This window comes from Gouania willdenowi, chromosome 14 (assembly GCF_900634775.1).
Source record: "Gouania willdenowi chromosome 14, fGouWil2.1, whole genome shotgun sequence".
NCBI classification, from domain to species: Eukaryota; Metazoa; Chordata; class Actinopteri; order Blenniiformes; family Gobiesocidae; genus Gouania; species Gouania willdenowi.
In genome coordinates, this window is record NC_041057.1 from 35678263 (window position 1) to 35701729 (window position 23467).

At 38.8% G+C, this 23467-nt stretch overlaps 1 protein-coding gene across 1 annotated transcript in view; it reads right to left on the reverse strand.

Moving 5' to 3' along the window:
• Positions 1 to 23467, reverse strand: part of LOC114475310 (homeobox protein PKNOX2-like) — a 126634-nt gene that overhangs the window by 16731 nt on the left and 86436 nt on the right.

A 23467-nucleotide genomic window follows, 5' to 3' on the forward strand; every position in this document is an offset into this window, starting at 1 on the left:
TCATACAGGGAACGAACAGCTCCTATCAGGAGGTTCGATACCCCATACTCCCGGAGGACCCCCCACAGGAATTCCCGAGGGACACGGTCAAATGCCTTTTCCAGGTCCACAAAACACATGTGGACTGGTTGTGCAAATTCCCATGACCCCTCAAGGCCCCTCTGCTGAGGGTGTAGAGCTGGTCCACAGTTCCACGGCCAGGACGAAAACCACATTGCTCCTCCTGAATCCGAGGTTCAACTATCCGGCGGACCCTCCTCTCCAGTACCCCTGAATAGACCATACCGCGGAGGCTGAGGAGTGTGATCCCTCTATAATTGGAACACACCCTCCGGTCCCCCTTCTTAAAAAGGGGGACCACCACCCCGGTCTGCCAATCCAGAGGCACTGCCCCCGATGTCCACGCGATGTTGCAGAGTCGTGTCAGCCATGACAGCCCCACAACATCCAGGGCCTTGAGGAACTCCGGGCGGATCTCATCCACCCCCGGAGCCCTGCCACCGAGGAGCTTTTTAACCACCTCGGCAACCTCAGCCCCAGAGATAGGAGAGCCCACTCTCGGGTCCCTGGGCCCTGCTTCCTGATTGGAAGGCATGCCGGTGGGATTGAGGAGGTCTTCGAAGTATTCCCCCCACCAATCCACAACGTCTCGAGTCGAGGTCAGCAGCGCACCATCCGCACCATACATAGTGTTGACGGTGCACTGCTTCCCCCTCCTGAGACGCCGGATGGTGGTCCAGAATCTCTTTGAAGCTGTCCGGAAGTCGTTCTCCATGGCCTCACTGAACTCCTCCCATGTCCAGGCTTTTGCCTCGGCGACCGCCGTGGCTGCACTCCGCTTGGCCCGTCGGTACCTGTCTGCTGCCTCCGGAGTCTCACAGGCCAAAAAGGCCCGGTAGGACTCCTTCTTCAGCTTGACGGCATCCCTCACCCCCGGTGTCCACCAACGGGTTCGGGTATTACCACCACGACAGGCACCGACTACCTTGAGGCCACAGCACCGATCAGCCGCCTCAGCAACAGAGGCACGGAACATGGCCCACTCGGACTCGATGTCCCCCGCCTCTTCCGAGACATGGTTGAAGTTTTCCCGGAGGTGGGAGTTGAAGCTCCTTCTGACGGGAGACTCTGCCAGGCGTTCCCAGCAGACCCTCACTATACGTTTGGGTCTGCCAGGTCTAACCGGCATCCTCCCCCGCCATCGGAGCCAACTCACCACCAGGTGGTGATCAGTTGACAGCTCCGCCCCTCTCTTTACCCGAGTGTCCAAGACATGCGGCCGCAAGTCCGATGACACGACTACGAAGTCGATCATCGAACTGCGGCCTAGGGTGTCCTGGTGCCAAGTGCACATATGGACACCCTTATGCTTGAACATGGTGTTTGTTATGGACAATCTGTGACGAGCACAGAAGTCCAACAACAAAACACCGCTCGGGTTCCGATCAGGGGGGCCGTTCCTCTCAATCACGCCTCTCCAGGTCTCACTGTCGCTGCCAACGTGAGCGTTGAAGTCCCCCAGCAGAACGAGGGAATCCACAGAAGGAGCACTCTCCAGTACTCCCTCTAAGGAATCCAAGAAGGGTGGATGCTCCGAGCTGCTTATTGGCCCATAGGCACAAACAACAGTCATGATCCGTCCCCCCACCCGAAGGCGGAGGGAGGCCACCTCCTCGTCTACCGGGGTAAACTCCAACGTACAAGCACTAAGTCGGGGGGCAAGAAGTATAGCCACCCCGGCCCGGCGCCTCTCACCATTGGCGACTCCAGAGTAGAAGAGAGTCCAACCCCTTTCGAGAAGGCTGGTTCCAGAGCCCTTGTTTTGTGTCGAGGTGAGACCGACTATATGTAGTCCGAACTTCTCCACCTCGCACACAAGCTCAGGCTCCTTCCCCGCCAGAAAGGTGACATTCCACGTCCTTAACGCTAGCTTCTGTAGCCGGGGATCAGATCGCCAAGGCCCCCGCCCTGGACGACTGCCCGATCCACACTGCACCGGCCTCATATGATCCCTCCTGCAGGTGGTGGGCCTACGGGAGGGCGGGCCCACGTCGTCATTTCGGGCTCTGCCCGGCCGGGGGCCCGTGGGCAAAGCCCCGGCCACCAGGCGCTCGCACTCGAGCCCCAACCCCGGGCCTGGCTCCAAGGTGGGGCCCCGGTAGCACCAATCCGGGCGACGTGAACTGCCTTTGTTGTTTCATGTACATATATGGCTATATATGTACTAACACAGAGGGATAATAATTCTCAGTAAAACCATAAAAACACATCTGCCTTTGCGTGAATAAAAAAAATCTGAAGTGGTTGAAAAAGTACATTTTAATGCACTTTTGCTCAGAAACAATATTTCGCAAAACAATGAATGTTGCATGAACAGAAATTCATTTATCAACAATAAAATATGGAATGAATACATTAGCAAACATGTAATAGTAATTATTAGAAATCAAATTATGCTAGACAAGTAATTTAATATGTAGCACGTTTCTTTTATTAATCTTTCAAAGATAATCTTTCTGTGTGGTTTGGGGAAAACTTTGAATATAATTTATCTGAAAACAAATGAAAAAAACACAACTCTTTATTGCACAGAATTTACGTCTTTTTGTCGTTACCGTTGTGTGGAATTTAAAGTGTTTTCTATTTGTTGTTTTTTTCATCACGTTTTCTATGATTTTTAGTCAAAAAATAAGTAGAGCAGAATGAAGAATGGGCTCAGGACCTACACACTCTAAGATCTGAAATAAAACCAGGTTTGTCCCTAAATTCTATGGAGACGCAGTTTCTTCACCTGCTGCGAGGAATTCACTAAGATTGCAGCAATAATTAGTGCACGTGCAGAACTGGTGCAGACCGCCTTGTCTAAATGAGCATTTTGTACGTTCAATGTGGAGACGTGAGTGCACGGAAACACACACTGACATTTGAGGAAGTTAAATTGGAGACAGATGGACTTCTATGTCTGCTGCACAAACATTTAATAATGTAGAAAACTACATAAACAAATAAAAATGTTTTATTTTTTAGTTTTAAACAACTTTAAAACCTAATTATATTTTTCCCCTAATTGAATGTGTCTGTTTTGTCAGGTCCTGTAACTTTGCTCTGATCAGTTCATGAAAAACAGGCAGATTTGGACAGAAACCGTCCCATTGATCTGAGTTAATACAACAACACAGTCAGTCAATCAGTCAATCAGCACCAATTGAAGATGATCTACTGACCATCATCCAGCAGGTCTGAGCAGCGCTGTGTCGCAACACTCTCATATGTTAACATTGTTCCATCACTGAATAAATTAAGCATCTGATCAGCTGATTCTGGTCTTATGCTCCTTTCATCAACGCAACCTCTTCACCACACCTGACTCCACACACACCGCCGCGAGTGTGCAGCTTTTTCTCTCCCTCACACACACTTTACTCTGTTAATATTGGGCGACCGTGGCTCAGGTGGTGGAGGGTCGTCTTCTGATCGAGAAGTTGGGGGTTCGATCCCAGTACCTGACTATGAGTTGAAGTGTCCTTGGGCAAGACACTGAACCCTAAGTTCCTCCCAGTGGTCGACTAGTGCCTTGCATGGCAGTCCTGTCCCACTGGTGTGTGAATGTGAGAGTGAATGGGTGAATGAGCTGATATGTAAAGCGCTTTGGGACTGTTTCAGTGGTGATAAAGCTCTATATAAATCATGTCCATTTACCATTTACCAATATTGACTATTGTTTTATTTAGACTATTTTCTCATACTAGAAATGTTAACTGGGGCATTTTTTTTCCGTCTTTGCTGTGTTTTGTGTCAACATTTACTGCAGCTGATCTCTGTGTGTGTTTTTGCACCTGCTTCTGAGTCGTACTATTTTCGGTGCATAAAACAATCTCCGCAAACAGTTCCAGGTTTGATGAATCGCATTGCGTCCCCAGTATTAATTTATTTGCATTTCCTCCTCCCATATTTTTGCTCCCCTTGTGTCATATGAATTACTAATAAAACGCTGTCCTTTTAACTATAAATGAAGTTAATAAACATATCTGTGTTTCAATGGACAACAACTCACTATGGAAACAGCAGCAGAGAGCACAGCTGGATGTATTTCATGTAAAATACTACTAACATACTGTAATACAACGGTCACTCATCAGGTGTGGAAAAGGTGGTGAAATGGGATTTTTAAAATTGGTTAATTTTGCAAATTAGAGATGGCAAAAATGGACAGTAAAAGTGGTAAAAAGGGTTCAAAGTGTCAATATTCGAACAATTAGTTTAAACAGGAAAATAATGGGCATGACAAATGGTGAATGTGGTTAAATTGGCAAAATAATCATGAAATATGATGAAAAGAGGTTAATAGTGACAATAATGGGTCAACATATGTGAAAACTTTTGTTATTGACCAAATACATATTTTCCACCATTATTTGCAAATGAATTCATTAAAAATCCTACAATGTGATTTATTTTTCTCATTTTGTCTCTCATAGTTAAGGTTTATCTATGATGAAAATTACAGGCCTCTCGTCTTTTTAAGTGAGAGAACTTGTACAATTGGTGGCTGAATAAATACTTTTTTGCACCACTGTAAACATATTTGCTTCTGCCTGTTTCAGTCTTGCATATTTTTAAATTGTGATTTATGTTTGAAGATATTTTTGTTAGACTGAAACAAACTGAAGCTGAAACTGAAACTGAATAATGTCATTTATTTAAATAAAGCATCTCTTCTATATATTCACATTAGGAATCTAGTGCAGAACAAAAGTTAAACACGTTTTTCAAACAAGGAAATCAAAGAAAACATGACATGTGGTCTGTAGCTTTTCCTGAACCGACAAGGTTTTTACACATCCCGCAGGAGGCTTTATCATGATAATAGTGTGTGTGTGTGTGTGTGTGTGTGTGTGTGTGTGTGTGTGTGTGTGTGTGTGTGTGTGTGTGTGTGTGTGTGTGTGTGTGTGTGTGTGTGTGTGTGTGTGTGTGTGTGTGTGTGTGTGTGTGTGTGTGTGTGTGTGTGTGTGTGTGTGTGTGTCCCATGGCTCTCATTTGCAGCCTGTAATAGTCGTCTATATTAGACTCTAATCTGCCTGATCCCAATTTAATGTGGCTCCTCCACCAGACGAGGCGTGAATACTAAACAGGAGAGAGTCGTAGACGTACACAGAGTAGAGCGTAGAACGTAGAGCAGGAGCTTCCGGCTCTGTCGTGTTACTATTATTATTATTATTATTATTATTATTAATATTCTGCTGATGGAGGAAGAAGAGAAGATAACAAACAGGAATGAAGAAAGCCCCCCCGGCCAATGATCATCCCCCACATTCAGTCTTAATTAATGATTAAAAAAAACGCAGGGGAAGTGTTTATGTTTCATCCTTTTTTTTCTAGATAATAATAAAATCTGTCACTACTCTATAATAGATAGACAGTAGAATTTGACAATGTTTTTAACTTTTTTTTTCACCAGAGGATGTAAAATCACACACAAACATGATCACATGTCTCACCTACTGTAAAATATAATAAATAGCTGTGGGAGGAGCTACAGAGGAGGACACGCCCCTATAGGATGATAAAGAGAAACCTTTAATAACAGATTATAAAAGGCTGTATGTGTGTTTGTGTCAAAGACTTTATTAGTGTGAGTTATTACACCTGTTAATGATGTGGAAATGAAAAGATTGAAAGTCTTTGACTGACAGATGGACATGATGAGTGAGGGCTACAGAGGTCCCTGATCAGGAAGATCTACAATTAATCTACAAAGAGAGATGTTAGAAATATGCATTTACATCAATCTGACAATACCATTCACGATATGTCACGATACAATATATCTCGATACTAAACAAATTGCAATACAGTATATCACAATATCAATAATCAAAAATGTCACCTTACAATGTATTTCATTTTTTTAAACTTGTGAGAACCAGTAAATAGTAACTAACTGTAAATCAAGCACAAATATTAAACACAAGTGGAATGTTTATTAAACTGTCAAATTACATTTTTCTAAAAAGTTTAACTTTTGCTTCTACAACAGATTCTATTAAGTTCTTAAATTCTATAATAAAAAGTCAACACATACATCTATCAAAGTGTCCAGTATGTTTTACAAAAATAAAGCTAAAATTAATTGAGGAGCGACTTATTTTAACGACGTCCGAAGGTGCGTTCACTGACACCTAGTGACTGGGAGTTTACGTGCTAAGATTTTTAGCTAAAAACATGATTTACATGATACAATAAATGTACTGTAAAATATTGCAATATATCGCTCAATCAATTTTTTCTTACACCCTTAGTGAGTGCGCAGCAAAGGGCTAGCTTAGCATTAGCTTAGCCAGCATTCTGCGAGGAAACTTTGGCATCCACATGTGTGTTTGAGTACAAACATAGTAACAATGATCTAATCATCATCATCATCATCATCATCATCATCATCATCATCATCATCATCATCATCATCATCATCATCATCTTTATCAAATAAATAAACAATTTGAGTGTCTCGAAAAGCGCTTTTAAATAAAATGTATTATTATTATTATTATTATTATTATTATTATTGTTATTGTTATTATTATTATTATTATTATTATTATTATTATTATTATTATTATTATTATAATTATTATTGTTAGAACACTTGCTCTATATGAGAGTGGTATAGATCTATTCCATCAAACAGCCAACGTCATTAAAACGTCCTATTTTAGGAAAAATCTGGCTGGTTCGTCTTAGCCTTGATTTAGCAACAATATTATTTAGTCATTGAAATTGGGGGGGTTTGACCGTCAAAATTGGTCCATATTTAGCCCCAATACAGTCGTTGAAATGAAGTCGTCATTGGATCGTCCAACGAAATCAATTTTTTGCCAAAATATAGTCCTAGAAATGAAGTTGCTTTTGAATCGTCCAACTTGGTCCAAAAATAGTCATTGTAAAAAGGACTTATCATTTGTGGGGATCAGTAGCCGAACAATTTTAACCCTTTTATTTGGAATATTTGGACCAAATTAGCCAAAAAAAATAAGAATAAAATGTATTTTAAGAACTTGAAACAAACCAGCCCATAAACTTAAAACAAAAATACGAATCAGATCCTGGTACAAGTTGACTACAAACGTTCCCACAATTAGGAATTACATTTTAGACTTAGACTTTTTTATGAACTTTACAGTACAGATAAGAACGAAATTCTGTTGCATTGGCTTGTATTGCAAGAGATAAATAAAATAAAATAAAAAAGGATAAAAAAATTAAAAAAAAACAGCAGCAAGTATTTACATAAAGTAGTATTAAAAAAAAAGGTGTCTAATGTCTAATATTCCTATACAGATAAATATATAGCACTTTATTTAATGTATGTCGTATTTTAACACTTTTAATCAATAAATTAATTCAAAAATTTGAACAAAATTAATCTTAAATTCATAATACTACGACCAGAAAAACACGGCTTTTCAACTTTCACTTTTCTACCAAATTTTGACGTTGTTTAGACGGGATAGGGTGGGATATTTTCTACGTGTAAGTAAAGCTCTGCTCTACATCATAGTGGTATATAGATCTATATATTCTAGGTGTTAGTGAAGCTATGCTCTACATCATAGTGGTATATAGATCTATAAATTCTAGATGTTAGTGGAGCTCTGCTCTACATCATAGTGGCATATAGATCTATATATTCTACGTGTTAGTGGAGCTCTGCTCTACATCATAGTGGTATATAGATCTATATATTCTAGGTGTTAGTGGAGCTATGCTCTACATCATAGTTGTATATAGATATATATGTTCTAGGTGTAAGTGAAGCTCTGCTCTACATCATAGTGGTATATAGATCTATATATTCTAGGTGTTAGTGGAGCTCTGCTCTACATCATAGTGGTATATATGTAGATCTATATATTCTAGGTGTTAGTGGAGCTCTGCTCTACATCATAGTGGTATATATGTAGATCTATATATTCTAGGTGTTAGTGGAGCTCTGCGCTACATCATAGTGGTATATAGATCTATAAATTCTAGGTGTTAGTGGAGCTCTGCTCTACATCATAGTGGTATATAGATCTATAAATTCTAGATGTTAGTGGAGCTCTGCTCTACATCATAGTGGTATATAGATCTATATATTCTACGTGTTAGTGGAGCTCTGCTCTACATCATAGTGGCATATAGATCTATAAATTCTAGATGTTAGTGGAGCTCTGCTCTACATCATAGTGGTATATAGATCTATATATTCTAGGTGTTAGTGAAGCTCTGCTCTACATCATAGTGGTATATAGATCTATATATTCTACGTGTTAGTGAAGCTCTGCTCTACATCATAGTGGCATATAGATCTATATATTCTACATGTTAGTGGAGCTCTGCTCTACATCATAGTTGTATATAGATATATATGTTCTAGGTGTTAGTGAAGCTCTGCTCTACATCATAGTTGTATATAGATCTATATATTCTACGTGTTAGTGAAGCTCTGCTCTACATCATAGTGGTATATAAATCTGTATATTCTAGATGTTAGTGGAGCTCTGCTCTACATCATAGTGGTATATAGATCTATATATTTTAGGTGTTAGTGAAGCTCTGCTCTACATCATAGTGGTATATATGTAGATCTATATATTCTAGGTGTTAGTGGAGCTCTGCAGCAAAGCGTCAGGTGTAGAATGTGAGGCATTAAATGCTAATGTTCTAGAGGTATCCGTGTTCTGCATGAGAGGAGGAAATGTCTACTTTTAACGACGTTCTGTTGCGCACAGTTGGACGTCAGCGTCTCAGAGGAGGTAAAAACACCAGCCGCCGGCGCTCCCTCTGACCTTTAGACAGGAAGTCAGGATTAGGGTAGATGATGTGTGAAAAAGGCAAGCGTTTCTCCCAACGCTAACGCTGCGTGTGTTTCTCCGTGTGTGTGTGTGCTTTCCAGCCTCCCGCCACCTTGGGCACCCCCCCATGCCAACTGCCAGGAGCTCCAACTTCTATCTGCAGTGCGACGGAGTGGAGATTGCCGACTGGGGGATCATTATAAGGGCCATAAAAGAGCGATTTACAGGACGACCAGTGAGTGGAGTGAGCAACGGTTCCCGCCCCCAACCCCCCCCCACATACCACCACACCCCCCACCACTACGGTGGTTCACCAGTGGAAAACCAAGATGGAGCATCAAAGCTAACGGGGAGCATGGGGAATTAACCATGAAGGTGAAAAACAAGATAGAAAATGGTAAACAATCAGGATACTGTAAACCTGGGGGGGAATGGGGGGGTCTTATAACATTCAATAGCTACATTTCACTATCCGGAATTAATATTATAGATTTCAACAACATGATTGTCAAAAATACAGTATAAGACATCTGTAACTGTGTAATATGTCTTTTTTGTTGCTTAGTTGTGGTTCAAATAAGTCAGAAATATTGGGGTTTTTCACCCCTCGACCACATTTTATGTCAAACTTGTCTTTTGTACAATAATTGCGCAATATAGAAATAGATTACTTTCAGCCATGTGGAACTTATATAATAGCTATTTAGTATTATTATTATTATTATTAGAAGTAGTAGTAGTTGTAGTAGTAGGATTTGTTTATATATATATATATATATATATATATATATATATATATATATAAATTAAACCTAAACATCACTGTAGGTTATTGAGTGTAGACAAAAATCTAAATACATATCCATCACAGCACTTGTTAATTGAAAACAATGTAAATTGTCATATTTTCTGGCAGCCACTCCATAGTCATTTTAATATGAACCATGATTTTACTTATATTAAAAAAAAGGTTTAGACACCAAGTTTATGGTTGTATGTAACTTAGAAGGTTTATTACGTGGCATATTCAACCTGGAGGCGGCCATTTTGAAAATAGGGAGGGGCGAGAAAAATTCAACCCAGATATTTCAGATTTATTTGACTCTTAAACAATAAAATACATTTTTGGCAAGAATTTTGAATTTTAGACATATTTCTGACATACCGCATCAGACTATAGCCATAATAATAATAATAATCTGTAACTCAGTTTTGACTGTTATATATATCTGATCAATATCTGATATATTTTGATTTCCATAAAATAGAACACGTAGGAGAACCTCAACATACTCAAAGTACTCAATGTTTTCTTGAATCTACCTAAAATACAATATAGTAGATAAATAACTTATTGTCCATAAGGTTTAAAAAGCATAAACATTTACTGTAAGTACACACATAAAAACTAGAAACTAAACTTATTTAACTTCATATATCAGAGGTCCCAACCTTTTACAGGTCGATACATTTTAATATCACAAACGTCCGTTCACCACCTCTGTATTTCATTTGAAAGAATGTTTAAGTGTACGGTTATAGTATACAGTATACATTAATACAGTTATTTGATGTTTATTGTATGATGTGTTTATTTTTTAACTAGTTACTAGACTTTTCAGGAGACTTTTCTGATCCCAAGGTTGAAAAACCACTAAGTTCTACCAGTGGTTCCTTGGTTTTTAAATCCCTCTCTGAACCTCCTTTTATCATCCAGGAGTTCTTCATGATCATAGTTTTTAATAAAATCCACCAATATTTATAACCATCTCTGACTTTAGTCGCTCTCTTCTCTCTGCTGTGTCTCGTCAAAACGAAGAGCCATCTTTAAAGATTCTGTCATTAGTAAAATGACCGTAATAACATGATACTGGCTGTAAAGAGCAACTCATTAGCTTTTAGAAACTGGAGTTTCTCAGATAAAGCCAATATTAGCGGAGTTACGGTCATTTAAAAAATTGCGTTCCCCAAGATGTGTTCAGGGTCCCTGGGACAGATGGACACATCACAGTAAGAAAAAGACACTTTTTTTTGCTCCAAACACTTTCATTTTGTGAGTGACGGAAGAACGGTTTGTCTTTATTGTTTGTTTTTTTTTTTACCGAACACGACAAAAATAATCAGTAAAAGTGCAAAGTTTTTCATTTTCATAATTATTGTTCTACTTAAACTATCAATATCATTTAAACACTGGTATTTATTGGGATTCCTCACTTTCAACTAGAGATGTAACGATTCACTCAACTCCCGATACGATTTGATTCACGATACTGGGTTCACGATATGATTCTCTCATGATTTATTTTAGTAAAAAATACTGTATTATTTTCCTTTTATTTTTCATTGTCAAAATAATCCCTTGATAAAATATTCAAAACAATGCAATTTAACTAAAAATAAGTCTTGAATGAAATAAAGGAATAATACAAATGAAGAAGAAGTCTATTAATTTAAATTCTGGTTCTATAGTAAATGATGCAAAACTGCATAAAAGTTATTTTTTTCTTTTTAAAAGTGCAACTGAAAATGTATTTTATGCCTTAACAATTGAACTTTAAAAAAAAAAAAACAGTCATTGCACTGATTTACGTCAGATATTAGTTTGAACCAGCAGAGGGCGCTGGTAAACCAGTGGTCGGTTGACATGCAGATATCCTAGCAGTGAAGAAGAGATGCTATGCTAGCAGACAGAGCTAATAGAAAAACGTGACTTTTACAGATATTCACGTAATATTACAGATATTCTTTTGGTGCTAAAGGGGTAAGGAATCATTTATGAACATGTTTAAGAGTAGAAGGCGGCCAGAAAGAGAGTAGTAGCAGATTCCGCCCGCCGCCTACGCTTCTGGACAAGAGAAGGATGAATAGATACCGCCCTTTGCTGTTTAAAAAAAGTACTGCAATTCAATTTTCAGAGAATTGATGTGAACCGTGATACCTATGAATGGATTTTTAACTGCCTTACGATTTATCGTTACATCCCTACTTTCAACACAAGTTTAAACGGAGACTGATGCTGCATCTTAAACTGGTCATGTGATTAGGGTAAGAGTTAAATATATCTCTGACTTAATAAATTAAACCATGACTATCTGTAAATCTAGTTTGAGATACAAGTTCATTCAGACTAGGCCTAATTCCAGTTCAAGATATCTATCACATCATTTGGACTAGTTCAAACATCATTAAAGATGTCTACAAATGTCATTAAAGATATCTAAAATGGGTGGGAGTGGCTAATAGATATATTTAAATGAAGTTATGAATAGTCATAATTTAGATGCAGATATCCACATTTCACATTGTGTCTGTATTTAACAGAATTAAAGATATGATGTCGTGAAAAACATCATTAACAAAGGAACGAATGGAAGAATGTCATTGTAGACATTAAATGTTAAAAGGGCTCGCCATGGGTGGGGGAACTGTCTGCTATGGATCTACAACAGACCCATGATACAGACCTATGATACAGACCTGTGATACAGACCTATGATACAGATCTATGATACAGACCTGTGATACAGACCTATGATACAGACCTATGATACAGACCTATGATACAGACCTATGATACAGACCTATGATACAGATCTATGATACAGACCTATGATACAGACCTATGATACAGATCTATGATACAGATCTATGATACAGACATATGATACAGACCTATGATACAGACCTATGATACAGACCTATGATACAGACATATGATACAGATCTATGATACAGACCTATGATACAGACCTATGATACAGACATATGATACAGACCTATGATACAGACCTATGATACAGACCTATGATACAGACCTATGATACAGACCTATGATACAGACCTATGATACAGACCTATGATACAGACATATGATACAGATCTATGATACAGACCTATGATACAGACCTATGATACAGACCTATGATACAGACCTATGATACAGACCTATGATACAGACATATGATACAGACATATGATACAGACATATGATACAGACCTATGATACAGATCTATGATACAGACCCATGATACGTGTGGATGAGGACAAGCTGAGGCTGATTCATCACAAACAGCAAGACTCGTTTGTACTTTAATGTGTAAAATACTGTGGGGCCACCTAGGTGTGTGTGTGTGTGTGTGTGTGTGTGTGTGTGTGTGTGTGTGTGTGTGTGTGTGTAGCCTGGGGGAAATGGGGGGCCTTTCCGGAAATAAACAGCAGGACTCCACCTTCAACTGACTTCTAATGTATGGAGGCCTGATTGAACTGGTGAACAGTGGGGGGGCTACAGAGCAAAAGGAGAGACCCCCCATCATGCACTCTGCCACACACACACACACACACACACACACACACTACTGGGTGAAGTTTTTTTGGTGCTAATTTCAATGGTGGACAAAGTACACACAAATACACACTACGGGTGGTTTTTACTATTTCTACTCAAAGCTGCTGAGTCGATCAATAATTATCAGATAATGACAGTGTGTGGGACTCACTGATCAATTATTCCAAGATTATTTGCTCGAAAAAAACATGTTTAAGGTTAAAATTGCTGTTTTGATCTCCACTGTAAACTCTCTTAGTGACATTGTTGGTGCATTGCATTATGGGATGTGGAGTCCTATAGGTGGATCATAGAAGTGTTTTTATTTCATTTTTACTGTAATTTCTTGTGTTTTCCCCCCAAAAAATCTCTGGAAATGTGACTTTCCAATATATTTCTGGTGTTTTCACTACAATGGTGGTTGTTTCTTTTGGGATTTATAGGAAAGATCCGGAAATGGAATGTCTCACAAAGTGAGGTGGTATCACCAGGAACACACTAGGATCACTTTCCTCTTTGTCTGGTGAAGAAATACAAAAAAATCACAGAAAGAATGAAGGGAAAAAAAACACGTCTATGGATCTGTTCACAGGACTCAACATCCCACAATGCAATGCACTAAACTTCTCTGATAATGTCATTAACAGAGTGTTTACGTCCGGGATGGAAACAACAGTTTAGAAGATGTCTGAGCACAAAAAAGATGAATCTGCTTTTCAACGCGTTTCCTTAACCATTACGTCACCGCCGCCTCCTGTACCGATATGTAAAATCACAGCATGTGGTCAATTCACATGCATGATGTAAGTTTGATGACAAATGTGAATTGTTTTACCCGCAACGTTTTTTAAAGGAACATTGTCTAACCATAAATTATTTACCAAATTAATAATCTTATGATAACTAGGTATGACAATGTTTAAAAACAGCATTAAAATACATGTATTACCTGTTTTATACTGTGAGAAAGTACAATACCATTATTTTTGGAGTAATGTAATGTCTATATTTCATTTTAATGATGTGTGTGTGTGTTTTCATCCACACACCAGACGTCTTCTCAACTTCAGACTAACACGTCATTTAACGTCAGCTTGATCACTGAGAATTTAGGATAGAAATGTACTTTATTTCTTAAAAAGATTAAAGAGCATACTTTATAAATGTTATTAAAATACAGTTGTGACTGTAGATAATACTGAATAATGATTTGTAATAAACAAAAGCACACACACACACGCGCTACGTGTCAATGCGCGCGTGTGTGTGTGTGTGTGTGTGTAAAACTGTTTTAATTTCATATAAAAAGTGACGAAAAACAGTTGAAATGTTGAACGTCCAGATGAGGTCGTGGTCAACGCGATATGAACGTGATCTGTTCAGTGAAATGTCTTTATCTGATAAAAAAAATAGATATTTTCCATCAACTTTAAGTAAAATTGCTCAACAAAAGTCCACTTTAGACTTTATAGACTACTATAAATACTTATGTATCATAATCACAGAACATGATTAGAAAGTATTTTGTCATGTGATCATTGATCAGTGCTTTTAGATCAATCTCAACCATGGAAAGAGTTAATGATCAGAAACATCTGAGGTTCTGTTGTATGAATTGCTTTAGGACTCACTATTAATCACAACCACGGCACTGAACAGAGCATCACATTAATTACTACCTTAATAGTCTAAATAAAAAGTTTAATGATCACTATATGAGTCTGTTGATGTCCTACAGTTGCTTCGTATACTTTCATTGTTAATCCACCTCAAAGATTAGTGACTGTAATAACAAACGTAAGTTACGTGTGTCGCAGTGAGTGAATGATGTCACCTGGCAACACATAAAAACTCACCATAATATGTGCAGAACATAATGTCTTTTGATAAACCAATCAATACGAGATGCTTTTTAAGAATAAGGCTGAGATACGTGAACACGAGCCGATTGTGCTCGTAGCGAGAGTTTGTTTGAAAGCAATAAAGATAAAATATCAGTCTGTCTGAGTGGAATCTTCTTTCCACGGGGTATTGCTCGACAGCTGTGAAGTGTAAATGTGTTTTCTTCTGTGTTTGCTGGAGGCCATTGTTGTGCCAAGCCAGGATAATGGTGATTACTAACTTTCCTCTGTAAAAAACACAACTATTAAAGGGAGAAAAGAAGGTAAATGTTGGACTTCCTCTCTGGTCCAGAGTCAGGCTGTGAGGAAACTCATGAAAATCACTATCTGAAAAACAGCCAATAAAACCACTTGAGCTTTAAAAGGGTTTCCTGCGTCGGAGGGCGACACACGCTGACCCTGGAAATAAAACGAGGTGCGCGCCTGTTTTTAAGCCACGTCGGGAGGTGAAGAAAGGCTCAGAAGCAGAAGAAGCATCACAGCAGTGGAGGAGACAATAATGCGTCAGATAAACAGACTTTATGGAGCATCACGGAGACGCATAAACACAGAGGAGACGACAAAACGTCCTCAGACCCGTCAAATTAAAAGATTTTTACACTTTAGTACAACACGAGAAGTTCTCAAGTCTGCACTCTTTTAAAAAGGATGGATTAAAGAAATAAATTCTGGAGTTTCTGAAGTTCTACTGACAGTGTGATGTCATGTAAACGTTCAAAACAAAGCATTACATTCAGCCTTAAAGCAAAACATTAGCATGAGACAAGCTACCTGTATAGATATTCTCCTTTCTTCATGCTATGGTAGCCATAGGCAACAGGCGGCCCGCGGACCACATGCGGACCTCAGTAAATTTAATGCAGCCCCCAAAACAAATCCTCTAAAAATTATAACTCAAGAAGTCGGAAGGAAAAAGCAGACAAACATACAACACAAAATGAAAGCAAAGTAACTGCAAAAACATCAAAAGATTGACAGAAATACACAACATGACACCAAAGACACACACAATGCAAACAAAATGGCAGAAAAACACACAAAACAACCAAATAAATACAGAAAATTATTACTTTGCACAAACAGTCACCAACATTCAGAAAATTACAGGAATAAAAAATTACAACAAGAACACAAATAACAACAAAAATTGACAAAATGACAGAAAAATACACAAAATGATTTTTTTTAAAATGCACAAAATGACAACAGCATAAAATGTACACAAAGTAACTGTAAAATACACAAAATGACTCTTAAAACACACATATACACACTAATGACAGATGATGATGATGATGATGATGATGATGATGATGATGATGATGATCATGTGTGAATGCAGGAATGTAAGAAGTTAATAAAATCAGGTTTTCCACACAAACAAACATTAATCTGACGTTAATATGAGACTCGGACAGAAAAATGTGTCCGATCCTCACCCTGCAATAATCTGATCAATAATCTGATCAATAATCTGATCAATAATCTGATCAATAATCTGATTAATAATCTGATCAAATCAACCAGTTACATTGTTTATCAACTAAGGTGTTTCAAATTAAAAGTGAACTTTATCATTTTCACGGATTTCAATGACATTCACAAGCGTTGGTAAAATTCCATGTTCCGTAATTTCGAGACAGCTCAAAAATAATGACATCATGGCCCCGCCTCCCTTGCTTCAGACCGCCTTCATTCACAGACTATGCACTTTTGTTTGATTTACGCGCAGTGGGCGTGTCAGGAGCCTGAACCGGAGAATACGAACAGGAGAGAGGCGTAAAAAACCGCCTGCAGGAGACGGAAGAATAGAGCCCATAATGTGCAGGTTTGAGGTTCAAAAACCTTCTTTGTTACTGCTGTGAACCATAGCATAGACATTAGTGAGGGTCATCCCTGTGGTAACGGCTAGGTTTGACTGTACGTGTAAACAGCAGCTGTAGAGGTAGTTAAAGTGTGTTTCCAAAGCCAAAGTGAGTCTGATTGAAGGCTGAATCTAGAGAACCTGACAAACAAAGGCTTCTTAATAAGATGCAGACGAGCCAGAAGGATCTTTATAGTAAATGCCACAACTCATTAGGCTAATTACCCTATCACACATTCATTCCAGCGCTCATAACAAAGAAGGCAGAGGCAGAGAGGAAACCACACATCTCCTCATAAAGTTGGCATTCCTGCAATTAGTGAAAAGCAACATTAAAGCCGACACAGACTTCCTGAGAGGAATAATTAAAGGAAAACGGCAGCGATGCTAATTCTTGTTGGCTTTTCTCTTTTCAAAGTCCACAGCCCTGCGTAGAGCTGCTATTTCTGTCTTTTAACATCATTTCTCTCACTGTGGGAGAAGGAAAAGACTCACATTTAATTGTGTTTACAACGTGGGATCAAGGAGTGTTTAGTCATTAGTTCCTCGAAGGGCAAAAAAAAAAAAAAAAAGGACTTTTTCTCTATAAAACGCTGCGTCGTCTCTTTTTAATAACGGAGAATCCACGACCCCGTCACTCGTTATTTCCTCTCAGCACATGCTGCACAAAGTTAATCACAGCTTTTTAACTGGCCATCACACACACATTAACACACTCATTCTATAGCCTTCATAGCATCATTTCACTGGAAAGGACCTCAGAACTCTCATCGTGCTATTCTAGCATCCCATCAGAACGCTGATCATCAGCAGATATCTGCTGTAAAACTAAATGATACGAACCATCGTCTGCTCTAAAGGTCACTGAGAAGACAAGGAAAGACTACAGTAAGAAAAGACTTAATGGTACAAACTACATTTATTACAAATAGTGATGCATAGAAAAGCTTTGGCCGAAAAAGACCCAAAAATGCAGGATATTGTGATGACGCTGACTTTGAGGGATTATTATCATTTCATCACTACTTTAGTACAAGGGTTCTCAACCTTGGGGACTGGCACCCATTTGGGGTCGTGAGACACGGGGAGGAGGTCACCAGATGCCCTCAAGAAACTAAGAATATTTTTTTTAACAATTTGAGCTCATTTTTGTTCATTTTTACCCTTTTCTACACCAAATTTTCCATATTTTAACCTATTTTCATCACTTTTTATTGTCATATTTTGGTTCTTTTTAATGTATTTTTGCTACATTTCTCCCATTTCTGACACTTCAACATCATATTTTAATGACTTTTCTACACATTTTTTTCCACTTTCCAGACATGTCAATCAATCAATCAATCAATCAATCTTTATTTGTATAGCACCAAATCATAACCAATGGTATCTCAAGGCACTTTACAGTAGAGCAGTCTTAAGGACGGACTCTTCATTTTATGGATACACACATATGCATATATACGTATATACACATACATATGTATCCCACACCCAACATGAATTCATCACTTATAAACCATTTCTACCACTTTTACACCTAATGTCACATATTTTGACCCATTATTGTCACTTTTAACCTCTTTTCATCATATTTCATGATTGTTTTTGCCAATTTAACCACATTCACCATTTGTCATGTCCATTATTTACTAGTTTAAAGTAATTGTTCCAAAATTGACACTTTGAACCTTTTTTACCCCTGGGATTGAGAGACACTGGGAGGGGTCACCAGATACCGTCAAGAAACTAAGAATATGTTTTAAACAATTTGACCCCAATTTTGCAAATTTCAAAATTACACCAAACTTGCCATATTTTGACCTATTTTTATCTCTTTTCTTGCCATATTTTTGCTCTTTTTAATGTATTTTTGCAAAATTGTTCCACTCTCATTTTCAGAGTTGAAAAAAACACTTTCAACCACTTTTCCACCTAATGTTAAATATGTTAACCCATTATTGTCCCTTTTAAGCACATTTCATACCTATTATTTGCCAGTTTAAACCCATTTTTACCACTTTTTCTGTCTGTTTTTGTCCACTCCTAATTTGCAACTTTTAGCCAATTTCTGTAGTTTTTAAAATCCCATTTCACCAACGTTTCTACCTTTTTTGGTCACTTTGAACCCATTTTATTTTAAATCTAATCAAATGAACTTAATCATTTGTTAGAAACTTCATTTACAGAGAAAGTGCCAGTGCAGAAACAATAAAACAGCACAAATCCATTCACACGTTAAAATTCTGACGTTCATGAGTTCCCTAATAAATAGATTAAAAAACAATAATACATTAAAAGAAAATAGGACAAAAATGATAATCCTCAGCTACAAATGTTGTGTTGCAATCATCTGTTTAACAGGAAGATGGAGGTGGACCCCAAAAATCTCTCCTTTATTCCCCCTTATAGATGGTCCTGTCTCCACATGACTGTTCTTCAATGTTCATGTCTGTGTTCAACCACATTCAGCTACAGTGGGGGTCCCTGCTCTATGGGACCTTTATTTTGGAGGGTCCCCGCTCTATGGGACCTTTAGTTTTGGAGGGTCCCCGCTCTCTGGGACCTTTATTTTGGAGGGTCCCTGCTCTATGGGACCTTTATTTTGGAGGGTCCCCGCTCTCTGGGACCTTTATTTTTGGAGGGTCCCCGCTCTCTGGGACCTTTATTTTTGGAGGGTCCCCGCTCTCTGGGACCTTTATTTTTGGAGGGTCCCCGCTCTATGGGACCTTTAGTTTTGGAGGGTCCCCGCTCTCTGGGACCTTTATTTTGGAGGGTCCCCGCTCTCTGGGACCTTTATTTTTGGAGGGTCCCCGCTCTCTGGGACCTTTATTTTTGGAGGGTCCCCACTCTCTGGGACCTTTATTTTGGAGGGTCCCCGCTCTCTGGGACCTTTAGTTTTGGAGGGTCCCCGCTCTCTGGGACCTTTAGTTTTGGAGGGTCCCCGCTCTCTGGGACCTTTATTTTGGAGGGTCCCCGCTCTCTGGGACCTTTATTTTTGGAGGGTCCCCGCTCTATGGGACCTTTATTTTTGGAGGGTCCCCACTCTCTGGGACCTTTATTTTGGAGGGTCCCCGCTCTCTGGGACCTTTATTTTGGAGGGTCCCAGCTCTCTGGGACCTTTATTTTGGAGGGTCCCTGCTCTCTGGGACCTTTATTTTGGAGGGTCCCCGCTCTCTGGGACCTTTATTTTGGAGGGTCCCAGCTCTATGGGACCTTTATTTTTGGAGGGTCCCCACTCTCTGGGACCTTTATTTTGGAGGGTCCCCGCTCTCTGGGACCTTTATTTTGGAGGGTCCCAGCTCTCTGGGACCTTTATTTTGGAGGGTCCCTGCTCTCTGGGACCTTTATTTTGGAGGGTCCCTGCTCTCTGGGACCTTTATTTTGGAGGGTCCCTGCTCTCTGGGACCTTTATTTTGGAGGGTCCCCGCTCTCTGGGACCTTTATTTTGCAGAACCAGAGCAGAGACAATGTAAAGTTCTCTCTCAGTGTGATCTATGGTTCAAAAGAAAATAAACAGATTAAGTAATCAGATTACTTCACGTAATCCAATCTTGGTTTTGTTCCAGATCAAACCTGAAGTTTGGGTTTTTCAGACATTTTTAGTTGAATTAGGATCACTTTGATCCAAAACATCTGGATGAAACTGAAGGGTAGATTCAAAGTCCTTAATGTAACAAAACTTTAAAAGTGTATCATGGATCATACAGTATAGCCAATCATATTTAATGTACACATGAATGGGGTCAAGTTAAACATTGAGCATTGTTAAATAAATAACTATTTAAATCGTTTTTACTGATCAATTCTTTGAAGCATTGATATATTTCATACAACTGCAATGTTTTAATTTAGTGAGTTTAGATCATATTTATAGCTATGAATGAAATGGGATAATATGATAATTACTTTGGTTTTCTCATTTCTCATTTCATTTCCATGCATTCCTAAATATATACAGTAAGTATAGTTGATTATCTGTTCATGGAATCAAAATGCATGAAAATAACATGAAAATGTTGGTTCGACTCTTATAATTGGTTAAAATAAACGCCGTAATGTGCTGCTCACTATCAGACAACAGAAGGAAAATTTGCATGATGATGTCGTGCTGTTCCTTTAATCCATGAAGCCCCCGACACGACTCTGAACCCTCAGTGCATCACTTCCTCTGTTCTTTAGAATGTTGAAAAAAACTGTTTCATTAAATGATCAGACATTCATGTTTTTATGGAGTTCATTAGAACAGTGGTTCTCTACCTTTTATAGGCCGTGACCCTCCAAAATAAAGGTCCCAGAGAGCGGGGACCCTCTAAAATAAAGGTCCCAGAGAGTGGGGACCCTCCAAAATAAAGGTTCCAGAGAGTGGGGACCCCCACTGAAGGTGGTTGAACACAGACATGAACATTGAAGAACAGTCATGTGGAGACAGGACCATCTATAAGGGGGAATAAAGGAGAGATTTTTGGGGTCCATCCATAAAGTCAGTAAAATGATGGTCCATTGTTCTATGAATCTGTGATAACCACATTTATTTATTTATCTGAATAATATCCACTGTTATCCAGGAACGTTTATTATTATTATTATAGTCATCTTAAAGATGGAAATCATGGTTTTAATCACTAATAAAATGGTTCAAAGTGACCAAAAATGGTGGAAAAGGAGGTGAAATGAGATTTTAAAAAACACAGAAATTGGTTAAAAGTTGCAAATTCGAATGGATAAAAACTGACAGAAAAAGTGGTAAAAAGGGTTCAAAGTGTTAATATTTGAACAATTAGTTTAAACTAGAAAATAATGTACATGATGAAACGTGAATCTGGTTAAATTGGCCACAAAAAAATCATGAAATCTGGTGAAAATAGATTAAAAGTGACAATAATGGGTCAACATGTGACATTAGGTGTAAAAGTGGTAGAAATGGTTTATAAGTGATGAACATGTCTGGAAAGTGGAAAAAAATGTGCAGAAGAGACATTAAAATGTGATGTAGAAATGTCAGAAATGGGAGAAAAGTAGCAAAAAAATATTAAAAGGAGAAAAAAAGAAAAAGTGATGAAAATAGGTTAAAATATGGTGAATTTGGTTTATTTACAGAAAAAGGGAAAAAATCTGCAAAAATGGGCTTAAATTGTTAAAAAAATACTCTTTGTTTCATAAAGGCATCTGAGGACCCCCTGGAAGTGGGTGGCAACCCCAGTGTTGAGAACCCCTGCATTAGTGTGTGGTGCTAATGTATTCTGGGTAGAAAGGAGGACCGCGGGCGGATTCTATCATTCTATTCTACTTCCTGTAGAACAGGAGAGAAACACGGTGTTTAAAGCCCAAAGTGAACAGGAGGTGGGGGGGGGGGGGGTGATCTCACATCAAAGGCAGCCCCAGTCCCAGAGGATCAGCTGGTGACTTTACATCGGCTCGCCTCAGGTGGGAGCGCGGGGGCCCACGCTCCCTCAGACGGATACCTGCGGGGGGCCCCGAGGAGCCCCCGACACGCTGTGCAGCGTCACTGCTGCAGGTCTGTCTCACGCTGAGCTACAAATGTAGCTCTAGTTGTTAGCGGTCCACAGATACTCCCCGTTTGATTAAAAGCATCTGTATAATGAATAATTTAGTTCATAAATAGATAATAAAATCTCATTATAGGGAAACATCAATATTCCAGGGATGAGCAGGAGGGGAAGAATTTTATTGTGTTTTTTTTTCCATGGAAAGCCTTAAAAAGTCCTTGGATCAGGTTGAAGAGGGACGTCCTAATCAATTTTAACGACCTTCCACTGTTTATATGTGTCCTAAAACCTTTTAAATGTCCTTATTAGTAGATCTATGTCTAACAAAACACATTATTATTGTTATATAGGACTACTTTACAGTTTTAGAGCCTGTGTTCCTCCATCTTTAAATCATGTGATTGATGATGTCACACCACTGCGTGTAAACATCCCATTGTTTTCTATTGGAGTGAAACATTCAGCCTGATTTATAGATCATTTAGTAGATTTATAGATTATTTAACAGCTTTTTCAGTCAAAATAACTTTTGGTTGCTCTAAAAAAAAAACAACAGGAAACGTTAAAGATGCAAATGTAAACCTCTTTTGTTCACAGAAAAGCAGTTGTGTCCACAGGGGGCGCTAGTTCCAATCACAGGGGTTACGTTCTACGTTGACCTGTGTCCTGACGCTCGCCCCAAGCCCGTCATCGTTTGTGACGTACTTCCATGGGCTCCGCGTCGTGCGGGAAGGCTTGGCCCCCTTTCATAACTGCCTGCAGTTCTAGTTATTATTATTATGTCCCGTCACAAAGTGTAAAGGAGGATATACAGTAGGTTTGAGCTCCGTCCATCAGTTTAACATAATAAGATAGTTAGTCATTTTATATTCTGATGTGATAATATTTTCTTATATATACATAAGTTCTTAGATTTAGGACATTTAGGAAATGACCACTATGGCGGGGGATGTTGATGACTATGTTTTCTTGTTTAATTTGCTTCCTCACAGGAGTTGAAAATTTATATTTTCGTAAAAATAATTAAAATATGTCA